Source organism: Peromyscus eremicus, chromosome 3 (genome assembly GCF_949786415.1).
Source record: "Peromyscus eremicus chromosome 3, PerEre_H2_v1, whole genome shotgun sequence".
Classification (NCBI taxonomy): Eukaryota; Metazoa; Chordata; class Mammalia; order Rodentia; family Cricetidae; genus Peromyscus; species Peromyscus eremicus.
Window position 1 is genome coordinate 89,946,986 of NC_081418.1, and position 12,426 is coordinate 89,959,411.

At 38.3% G+C, this 12,426-nt stretch overlaps 1 protein-coding gene across 4 annotated transcripts in view; it reads right to left on the minus strand.

Annotated features, from left to right (window-relative positions):
* Ctnna2 (catenin alpha 2) overlaps positions 1-12,426 on the minus strand; it is a 1,136,313-nt gene that overhangs the window by 681,824 nt on the left and 442,063 nt on the right. The window lies entirely within an intron of this gene.

Consider the following 12,426-nt stretch of genomic DNA (forward strand, 5'->3'; position numbering starts at 1 on the left):
TCTTTGTTAACACTCTGGGCTACCTGACCATTGAACTTTTTATTCCTTCTACCTGAGTTGATGCTGATCTTATCACATATCTGCATGGGCCATCAACCTGGGAACACTTTTTGATGTCTGCTAGCCACTGTCTCAACCTCAGTCTCTGCCTTTCATATGCTCATCCTGGCTCCACTCCATCTTAATTTCTTTATAAATTTTTAATTGGTGCACAGATCTGTCTTGTTTAGTGAAATATAAGTTCTCTTATGACAGGGATTTTCATACTTTTTGTTTAATTTTTAGTCAGTAAAGTATCTGGCATATAGTGTGATTTTAATGAGTATTTCCTCAAAAAAAAAAATACAAGAATATGAATGCAATAAGGTTAAACAGGGAAAATTGTTAAATTCTTTAAATTTTAAATTTTTCTTTGTCTATGAATTCTGTTGAGAGATAATATTGATGGTGGAAGGTTTTAAGAATTTTATCAAGGTCTCCTAGCTTACTGTGACAAAATAGTCTTACAAAAGCAATCTGGAAGAAAGGATTTATTTTAGCTCACAATTCCAGGTTATAGTCCATCATTAAGGGAAGTCAAGGCAAGAACTTGAAGTACCTCATTTTGTCAGATACCAGTATGATCTGAGAGGATGTGTAGCTAGAGAGCTTCTCTCCAGGTCTCACCAAGCCCCGGCAGTCCCACAACCCATGTATAAAATAATCACTCAGGTGCTTATATTACTTATAAACTGTATGGCTGTGGCAGGCAATTTGTTATCTAGTTGTTGATTCTTAAATTAACCCATTTCAATTAATCTATAAGTTGTCACGTGGCTCGTAGCTTACCAGTACCGTACATCTCGCTTGTCATGGCGGCAGCTGGCCAGTCTCTCTGACTCAGCCTTCCACTTCCCAGAACTCTCTTCTCTTTGTCCCGCCTATACTTCCTGCCTGGCTACTGGCCAATCAGTGTTTTATTTATTATCCAATCAAGCAATACATGTAACATACAGAACATCCCACAGCAAGGATTATTAATGCAAACATGCTTAATTACAGTCAATATACCCTTTACACACAATTAGGAAAAAAATAGATTTTTTTAACCTTCTTTTGAATAAAGCTTCCATGAGCCCCTTTCTCTCTTATGCTCAATGGAAATTTAAAATGAGAATATTTTCCAAATAAAATTATCTCAGTCATCAGTTCATATTGCTTTAAAGTCTAATTCCAGGATTTGCTGTCTAGGGAATGGTATCACCCACAGTGAACTAGTTCTTCCCAAATCAATTACAATACAATCAAGAAAATCTTCCACAAATATACCTACAGGCCAACCTGAACTGAATGATCCCTCACTGAGACTTTCTTCCCAAGTGATTCTAGATTATTTCAAATTGACAATGAAAACTAACCATCACACAAGGCATGGCTCATTTGAGATTTAGCTAGGGATAGGAAATGATTTTGGTAGGACAAAAAATGTTATTCTGAGGTCCAGTTTGATGCTCAAATTATATGTATTAAGTTGTAAAGAAAGAGACACTTGAAGCAAGAAATATGTTGATCCCAAACACAAACTCTTAGGAACTCCCCAAGCTCTATTTGCTCCTATCATGAAATTATTCCACCAGCTTTCATATATGCATGAAATTTCTCTTAACATAGTTTTAAAGATTAATAAATTGAGGCTAAGTAAGAACAAAGACATATTAAAAAGAAACTCCAGAGCTGAGATGCCTTACTTGTATGTTGTGTAGCTGAGCAAATTGAGCAAATTCTACTCATTTTGTTAATAGGCACAAATATTTTCTTTCCCCCTGTGTGTGTGTGTGTGTGTGTGTGTGTGTGTGTGTGTGTGTGTGTGCGTGTATCTATTTTATCACATAGTGACTTTTCATGCAACCGGTCTACCTACATCTATGTAACAGCTTCATTTTCTTCTATATAGGAAAGTGATGATAACAACAGTGCCTGGCCAGTAACCAACATGTAGCAACCCTTAGCACCTCACTGCTTTGCTGCCAACTCTGCAGGACTTCCTCAAGGCCATATTTACTTCATGAAGGACCTGAATATTCCAGAGGTCATCCTCTGGCTTTCATACCCACCTCCCTTCTGTGCATTTGCAGCCTGGGAAGAAACAAAAACAAACCCAAAAACAAACCATAAACAATTAACCAAACAAAAAGTATGCTGACCCCAACCATTCATTTTCTAGTTAAATTAGAAAAAGAAATTACCTGAAAGAAGAAAGTATCTAAATCTGAAAGAAAATGCTGAAGACTTCAGAGGACAATTGTCATTTTACCCTTAATTGAAAGAAAAATAAAGAATTTAAGGGGAATTAATTAAAAAATAGATATTTTTACCTTCTTTTTAATGAAGCTGCCATGTGCCCCCTTCTCTCCCACTCTCAATGAAAATTTAAAATAGAAACATTTTCCAAAGAATTTTAGATCAATCATCAGTTCATATTGCTTTGACATCATGACTCTCATCCTGTTGCCATGCTAACAGGCAGCAAGGAGCTAAAAATATTCCAAAGATTTGTAAATTATAGGCTTGGTTGCCATTTAGTCCTCCATGGGGTGAACTCTATCACCAACTATAAATAACCAGGACCACCACAGCCCCTCTGAGGTCTGCTCCATCATTTCCTTCAATGAGCAATGAAAATATGTGATCTAAGTCGGTCAGTGGTGGTGGCTCACGCTTTTAATTTCAGCACTCAGGATGCAGAGGCAGGTGGATCTCTGTGAGTTCAAGGCCAGCCTGGTTTACAGACTGAGTTCCAGGACAAGCTATACAGAGAAACCCTGTCTCAAAAAAAAAAAAAAAAAAAACCAAAACGAAAAAGAAAAAGAAAAAAAATATGTGATCTAATTCATAAACAAAGCTATATGATCTACCTTCTGTAATGGAAAAACCATATAGATCTTTCTTGCTGTTCTTTGGATAAACACAAGCATGTTAATTTAGACATCTCTAGCTCTGATTCCACTTATAATATAACTTAATGAATGTTTACTTCTTCATCTGAATACAGAGGGAAGGATGTATATGTGTTTGGAGTACCTTTCTCCTATGTGAGCATCATGCAATTTAAATGACCAAGACAATAATAACAACCACTAGAAATTAGAATGAATAATATTTTAGATACTGTTGCTCTCAATACTACACCCAGAATAAAAATGTCAACTCTTCTAACCCATGACACTCACATTTATCCTTGTCATTCTTGTGATTCAGATTGGTTGTTTTTTTATGAGTTTCAAAGGTGTTAGGTACCACTCTAGCATATAAGCAGTGGCTACAGATTTTTCAATCCACACCACTATGCTGGATACATGTTAAAAAAAATATGTGTTTCATGGATTCTTTGATGGAAACAGTAAAACTATGGATGTCATGACTACTCTATGTGATGGATTACCACTGTGGAGCCAAGCTAGAATGCATGTCCTTTGTTTGGTCTCCTTCTTTTGAGTCTGGCCAGCCATCTGATCTGCTTGATCAAAGAGCGCTTAAGATACCTTGGCATCTCCTACCTCTTGCAAGTAATCTAACCTAGCTACAAAGGGAAGCTGTGTGAAGAAACAGTGGTACCCTAAAAAATGGTCTAGATAAAAAGCCAAGCCAGGAGTAGGCTACCTTTGATGGGACTTCTAGCTCCAGCAGGGTTGTCCCAGTTGACGCACATGAGGTTTTCTTGTCAGGCTTTCTTCATGCTACAGAATCAGAAGCAAATGGATAAAACAATGGAAGCTACAAAGTCTTGGGACTGTGTTCCACAGCACTGTTGTTTCTTAAGTATTACACACTTATCACAGAGATACAGCAGAGTCCTCAGGCAAGAGACCAAATTTCAAATCCCTCCAGTATCCCTTGTGTGATTCAGGGCACTATGCTAAAGTGCTATCTTCCATTTCTGAAAAAGAATAATAATAATATCAAATTTACCAAGTTTAAGGGAACAAATGAGATATTATGGGTGACATGATTAACTGAATGTGAACCTTAAGGTAAGCAAGCAACAAAAACAAGCTTTTAATGATTTATTTAATGGCAAAGTGAGAAAAAAATAACTTGTCCTTAAAAATAGCATCCATTTGGGACATGAGTCACCAATGTGAAACAATACAGACATATATGGATTATATTAATATTTTGTGTGTATCTTACTGGAGAAAAAAGAATTGGATCCAAAGAAAACGTATTTTTTGAGATAAGTTGTTTTTTGTTTTGTTTTGGTTTGGTTTTCTGTTTGTTAGTTTTGATTTTTAGCTCAGGCTGGGTTGAACTCAAAGCACACCCCTGCCTTAGCCTTCTTAGTGTAGGGATTAATAGGTTTATAGGTTCATGCTGCCACACCCATTGTAATTAAGTGTATTTTTGTGTGAAGGCTAGGGTAGAAAGTATCTGAATATTTCTGTATATTTGCCTTTTAAAAAAAGTTTACATCTATTTTTGTGTGTGGGTTTGAGCATGTGAGTGCACTGCCCAAGGATGCCAGAAGAGGGCTTTGGATTCCATGGAGCAGGAGTTACAGATGGTTATTAACTACCTCATGTGGATGGTGAGAACTGGGCTCTCTGCAAGAGGAGAATGTGTTCTTGACCACTGAGCCACATCTCTAGCTTCCTATGTTTGCTTCTGAGTGTGTGAAAACACAAAACAAATAACAACAGACAACTGAAACACTGATATAAGGCATGGAGGAGTAAAATACACAAGTCCTTACTAGATAGTTTTAAAACATCAGATAATAATGGGCCAAGGATTACAAATTGGTCTCAAACATCTGAATGTTATGCACTTTTTCAAAGAGGAGAAAGTAAGTTTTGGGGCTCATGTCTCTTGCTCGGATATAAATTCAACTTATGGAAGCCACTGTATAAGGGTCCTTGTTAAATAGATAGGCTCCTGGAAGATGAACAAGGAATTCCACAGATGAATTAATCTTGAAAAGCAACAATGCTGTCTACTTGGAACTACCAAGTCTCACCCCTCTGGCAGAAGTGATTTCTTTACACTCCAGGGCTTCTCCCCTTTAAGTGTGACTTTCAATTCTTTCAGACATTTACACCTAGATCTCACGTTTAGCTTTTATCAGAGGAATAGAGGATGTCAAATTGCTTTCTGCACAGTAATTTACTGATGCCCTCAATTCTCTGCTATGGCCCGTCACCTATTATTATTGTGTCTAATGCCTGACAGAATAGAAAACCTTCCCAGTTGCACAGGAAGGTACTCACATACTTAACCAAAATGCTTGTAACTTGAGAATCAACTTGGGGAGCACTACCCTCTTACAGAAGACAAAACGTGCTAGTCAGAAGACAGCAAGGATGGTCATTCTTCTCTACTCAGTGTATGGCAATGGGATAAAGTTAATTGATGAAATGACAATGGGTATCATAACAGACCAGAGATACTTGGGATTTATGTTCTGGAAGAAAGTTAGGATCTTGAATAAAATATGCATAGATAGAGATTCTTTAACAAGACTTTTTTTTTTTCCAAACAGAAAGATCTCAAACAAATTTCTGAGAGTAAAGAGGAAATAGATCTGATTTGGTGAATTCTTGAATGATTTTACTGCAGTTTGATTTGGAGGAAAACTTATTCTTTCTCTTTTCATCATATTCTGCGTTAGTCAAATTTTTCATTGTTGTAGCAAAACATTCCCCAAACTTGAGAGTATAAAGGTTTATTTTGGTTCATAGCTTAATATGTTTCAGAACACATCCTTGTGGGAAAGGGATGTCAGCGAGATAAGCTCACATCCAGGAAGCAGAGAGCAAGAACTATCACATTTCATGATTCTATGCTTTTTTCCCTTTCATTGTCCCTTGGTCAACATATTGGATAATGCCACTCACATTAAGGACTGGTCTTCCCCATAGTTACCTCTCTCTGTAAACACTCTTAAAGATACACCCAGAAGTGTGGTTTATGAATCTCACAGATGTGTCTCAATCCCGTCCATCTGACAAAACAAGAGGATGGATAGAAAGTTTAGAGGTTTAGAGGTCTTGTTGCTCAATCATGAGGACTAGAGGCTCCAGAGGAATTGGATGACCTTTTCCAACCTCTGTGGGCATCTGTATTCATGTGTATGTCTGTTCATGTACACACACACACACACACACACACACACACACACACACATACAAATTATTCTTAGAAAAGAAGCAAAAACCAAATTAGTCATCATACTTCCCTCTTCTCATTGGTTGGACAGTAATTCTCTTCTGAATCTTGTTTCTTACAGCATCTACTCTCCAAACCTCTGGACAAAATTAATTCATAAGGGCATAAACCTGTCCTGTCCCTAGGAGTATGCACCTGTTTGTTGTAAAAATGCAAACTTTTCACAGTCCCCAGGAAGTATGAAATTATCAGCTTCCACAAGCAGTGAGACTGTACTTGGATCCTTTCAAACCACCCACTAAAATATTCCCAACTAACCTACCTCCTCTGAAGCCAAATTTTGATCAGGACAGACAAATGTACTCATTTGTCAGGAAAATCGCACCTTTGTCATGGTGCATAGTCTCAGTAATCACAGTCCCAGATGGTACATGTCAATACATTTTAAAACCTGAATTTGTTTTTTGAGGGGATAGGTATGCGGGGGGTGGAGGGGGAGGTCATATTTAAAAATGCACACTGAATTTTCAAGAATTGCTGGCTAAGTTCTCAATGATAGAATCCTTGCCATGGGCCAGACTCGGTGTTGAATCCTCAGCACCTCACCTCCATACCCCTATATACCCCTAAACATCTCACTGACCAGGCAGGAAAGGAAAAACATCCACAGCCATGAAAACAGAGCAAGAGAAAGCAGCACAGCTGCAGGCTGAGCCTCCAAGCTAGAGCGTCAGCTAATTTACTTTCCACCAGCTCCTCCAGAGTGTGCTGAAATTTCAGTCTCCAAGTAATTCACCTGTGGGCTTTCCTGCAGCGTTTGAAAGGTTTTCTGTATCTAGAATAAAGTCTTAAAAGGAGACATTTTTTAAAAATATCCTCATAATTTATTTTTGACCTTTGACCGTGTTATTGGATTCTAGTGGATGGAAGGAGAGTCCACTTTTCACCCCCTTTTCCTTCATGAAGCAGCTCATTCAGGAACAAATGCATATCATTTACAGTCCTTGAATTTCAAAAGTGCCATCTTTAGAGTGTGAGGCTCAAATATATATGGCTTAATTTGTTCTTTCTCAAAATACTAAACTCTAACCTCATACAGCTGCCTAATAAACACATGTACTTAGTACTCACATAAGAATTTTGTTTTGTTCATTTCATGGTTTGATCTGGAACATTTGTTGGTAGTATTCAAGAGCCGGTATAATATCGCCATTATAAAGGTCTCAGAGGTCCATGGTCTATGCTCTACAGCAGAACTGTCACTTGTCAGATACTGTGACGATGTACAAACTGTTTAACCTCCATAAGCTGTTTCTATCAGTGAAACAGGGATAATCACAGTCCTGTCTCCTGGACCAATAAGTCTAAATTTGATTAGTCTCCTTCCTTCCTTGGATATACAGAAAAGACCCAGAATGGTTATTATTATTTACATAAAATGCAGATAAATGTAAGATAAGAGAGCCACCACTTTTAGGAAGAGTTTTTAATCTCTAAGGATAGTTGTATGTATATTTTTTTTCCAATGAAAGCAAGGTTTCATCCTGCCATTTAGTAAGGGATGCATTGCAGGCAAACAAAAGAAGGTTATTTTACTATATGCGAAAGGAAACCAGATTAGAGCCATTAAAATATGCAGTTCTTAGTATCCTGGATAAGTTTTTAGGCATGGTCCCCTGAGAAAGTCTCTGCTGTGGATTAACTCTACAACCAGCTTGCAGGGAAGGCAGAGCAGGGCTTTGGAAAGAGCAGACAACTTAAAGAAGCAACAAAACCAGGCAAGTACCCTCCCCTAACTTTTTCAAGAGCATAGAAATAAGGATATTATAATTTTGTTATAAAGTATTATTTCTCAAAAAGCTCCTGTGTTGAAGGCTTGGTCCTCAACTGAATGATCTCAGGTAGGACTTTGGAGAAGTTATTGGATCATGATTATAGATACATAATAATGGATTAAGCCATTGATGAGTTCATAATAGTATATAGGCTGTGGAAGGTGGGGGTTGATTGGTTGATGGGAGTGTGTATTTGAAAGGTCTACCTTGTCCCTGGCCCACCCACCTTTCCTTCCCTCCGTCCATCTGCATGTCCCTCACTCCCTCCTTCCTTCCATCTTTCCTTCCTTCCGTCCTCTAGTTATTTTCCCTTTTGTCCTTTCCTCCCCTCAGCATTCCCTCTAGTTCTCTCTGTCTTCTTCCTGGCCATCTTAAAGTAAAGAAGCTTTTCTGCCACATGCTCCTGGCTTCCTAATATTCTCTCATACAGCAAGCATACAGCAAGGGAGACAGGAAAGTTCAGTGTAAAACCATGAGTTTCTCCCCTCCCACAAAAATCCTTCTTTCTTAAGTTGGTTTTTTCAGGTACTTTGTCACAGTGACAAAACAAGGTCTGTAGAAAGGCACACCAAGTAAGAGGTAAGCTAAGAGGTACTGTATTCCAACCAGGTAAATAAATTACATGAAGGGAAAGCTAGGAGATTGATTGGAAGAGAGCAAATGTCTGTGTTGGTCCAGGTGCCTTAAGAAGCTTGATTGGAAGAAAAGTGGAGGATTCCTATGTTCATCAAAGGACTAAGCAATGGAAAAGCCCAGGATCTGGAAGCCTGTGGAGGGAAAAGACCCCAGGAAGTTGAAACCCAAGAGGGAGAACTCATTTTGTTCCATGTGCCTCAAGCTGTGTTTGGGGTGCTGCTATTGAGTTGTTTCCAATGAAGCGGGGGACTTCATGACTTTGAAAAACTTCAGCTCTCTAGGTTGGAGGAAGAAGGTGTTATTTCTAAGACCACAGCTCCAAGTAAAGCCAGAGTTTCCCCGGAGAGGTGGGAGCAGCTGATCTGGAATAGACTTGGGACAAGAGTCAGTTCTTAGTAGAGTGACCATGTTAAGCACTGGAGTCCTAGCATCCCATGACCTGCAAAGACTATTCCATCAGATCACTGCCTGGTGTAGGAGTCTCAGCCCTTGGAATTTTTCTTTTTGGATATTTCTGTTTTGTAATTTTATCCAAAGGATTTTTTATTCATTGTTCCATTCTTTCATTCTCCACGGAGTCACTATTTCAATGTGTCCTAGAAATGCAGATAGAAGCAAGTTCCCTGTCTTCATGAATCTGTGTTTTACCAGAGATGCTTTAAACAGTAGCTGCTATCTCAGCTTCGGTTCTCAGACTGAGCATCCCAGAATCCAGAGCAGAGGTTCTGACAGCTTCTACATGTACACATATTATGAAGAGACTATTTTATTTCAGTTGAGGTAAATCCACATAACATAAAATTCACCATTTTAAACTCAACAACTAATGGCTAGAGTGATAGCTCAGTGGTTAAGAATGTGGGCTGCTCTTGCAAAGGACTCCAGTTTAGTTTCTAGCACCCATTCTGGGAAGCTCACAACTGCCAGTTAACAGTTTAGCTCTTTCACCCTCTTCTGGCCTCTGCCTGCACTACACTCAAATGCCAAACCCATGTATTGATGTACATTTACAGGCATACCTAAACTTAAAAATATAAAAGGCTTTCAAGTCAACAATTCAAGGGCATTAGCATATGCACAATGTTATGTAACTCCCATATATATATATATATATATATATATATATATATATATATCCATAGTTCTAAAAGGAAAATGCACAGCCATTTGCAATTGTACAGTCTTTTGAGGCTTCCCATACCTACCAGCTCCTGATAAACCTCAGCCAGCGTTCTTTCCCTATAGATTCTGTACATTTCATATTAAAGAAATAATAATATATTATCTTTTGTGTCTAGCTACTTTTACATTGCTTAAGCTACTCATATGACAAGCTGCCACGTTACAAGTCACCAGAGATTTCAAGTACATAGATAAACACCCACACACACCACAGACTGCCAGCAAGAACATGCTTATTTAGTGTTGGCAATACAAACTCATATCTAGTCTCAAGCAGAAATAAAATACATGCACTTTTGAACTTGGCCATCAACATGAAGAAATAATTGGAAAATAATTCATTATAGAATAATAGATAGAGCAGGGTGGTGGTAGCACATGCCTTTAATTCCAGCACTCGGGAGATAGAGGCAGGTGGATCTCTGTGAGTTCAAGGCCAGCCTGGTCTCCAAAGCAAGTTCCAGGAAAGGTGCAAAGCTACACAGAGAAACCCTGTCTCGAAAAACCAAAACCAAACAAACAAACAAAAAAAAGAATAATAGAAAGCTACCCCTTTTTAGATATGAAATACAACAAAAAACTTATGTAGCCAAACTTCTGTAAGCAAAAATAAAACTATGTATGTGGCTGGAGAAATTGCTCAGTGGTTAAGAGCACTGGCTGCTCTTCCAGAGGACTCGGGTTCAATTCACAGCACTCACGCAGCAGCTCATAACCATCTATTACTCCAGTTCCAGGGTATCCAATGCCCTCTTCTGGCCTCTGGAGGCAATGAATGCACATGTTGACATACATGCAGACAAAACAGCCATTCACAAAAAATAAAATAAAATGATCTATATAAATATTAGCATGATTTATTGCCACTAATTACTTTTTTTAGATGCTTAGACATTAGTATTTCAGTTGTCAAATCTTATCTGTCAATTCCAACAGACTATGTATTAGGATCATCTACCATAATGATTCTCAGTACCACAAAAACCATCTCTTAAGATGATAAAGTCATCTTCAATAAGTCAAAAACACATAATAAGGTCAGATGCAGGATTCAAATGAAATTTGAGAAAGTATTTTAAACTTTTCAATTAATTTTGAAAGAATTCTGACTCATAATTCCATGAAGTTTCCCCAAGGGGTTTTCGACTTTCAGAATTTTATATCTTAGAGTATGGCACACTGAATCTTACACAACCTGGCAGAAAAAAAAAGTTTTTATCTTTAATCCAGAGTCATGAGCCTGAGCTCTTTCTAGCAGATGTCCTCTCATGATGAGTGTACAAGGGAGTCCTTGCCATTTACATACCACAAATCACGAACAGATAGACAAATCCGATGATGTCTCAAAGAGTGATGTGAGCAAAGAGAAAAATCCTCAGCATTTAACAGTGCTTCTGGGTGCCCCTCAAGCATCAGGATTTCTTTCAGCCAATTTCTAAAAATTGTTATCTTAATGGTTTTATTTACAGTTGGGTGTTTCTTGCCATTGACTGTGATCTGTTAAGGTTAGATGTATGTTGACATCTCACCCACATGTTGGATGGCTTAGATTGTGTCACTTATTTTGATTAGACAGGCTGGGAAAAGGGATTCCTCAGTCATCATGCTGGATTCCAGCATCTCATTCTCACTTTTTCTGAAACCTGTCAGCCGTGAAAAGAGGAGAGATGGGATTGGTGGGAGTGGAGGGGGATGAGTGATGATATGATGTGAACAGTAGAGTCTTGCACTAGATTTGACTGTACAAAAACTCCATTTATAGGGCTGAAGCAATGGCCTAGTGAGTAAGGGCATTTGCTATGCAACCATTAGGACCTGAGTTTGGATTCAAGCAATCCTATAACAAGCCTGTGGAGCAGAGATAGGAGGACATCTGGGGCCTGTTGACTGCCAGTCTGGCCAAAATACCATTAGTTCCAGGATCAGGGTGAGATGTGACCTCAAAGGAATAAAGTAGAGTACGAAAGAGGAGGATATCAGATAGTCAACTGACACTTATGTGAGCACGCATGTGCACGCACACACACACTCTGTCTCACAATCTGTTACCATTTGTACATTTGCTCAATATCTTGAATAGCTTTATATCATCACTGAGAGAAATATGAGTTCTCTCAAATAAATGCTTTACAAGTAAGTTATGAAATAAACCTTATTTTCTTTTATAAGTCAGAGTCCACAACTGTTCCAGTTACTTGAGTGAAAAGCTTTTGATGATAGTTTAAAAAAAAAAACATGGTAAATAATTTATTTCCTCAATAGTTGACTAAAAGGGGTAAGTGTTATCCTTTGTTAGATAAGGAATTTATTTTTCCCCCTCTGTGCTATTAGTATACTTAAGCAGTCATGTGGAAAATACTAAGCAGTATTTTACATTCTGTGAGTTTTAGCTGCCCTGTGAAAAATGAGGTAACAGTACCCATGCTGTGTACTGTGGCAACACAGAATAAATAAAATCAATTTGGAGATGCTGACCCTTGGCAGAGGGCTAGAGCCATCTAGTATAAATAAGAAGACAGAAAGTTAGAGCTATCAGGAGGTGGGTTTCTGAGATCAATCAGGGGATCATTCAGGTATTGTGCACATCATCAGTCCAGAGAGCACGTGGCCCTCTATTTTCTAGTGCTGGGAA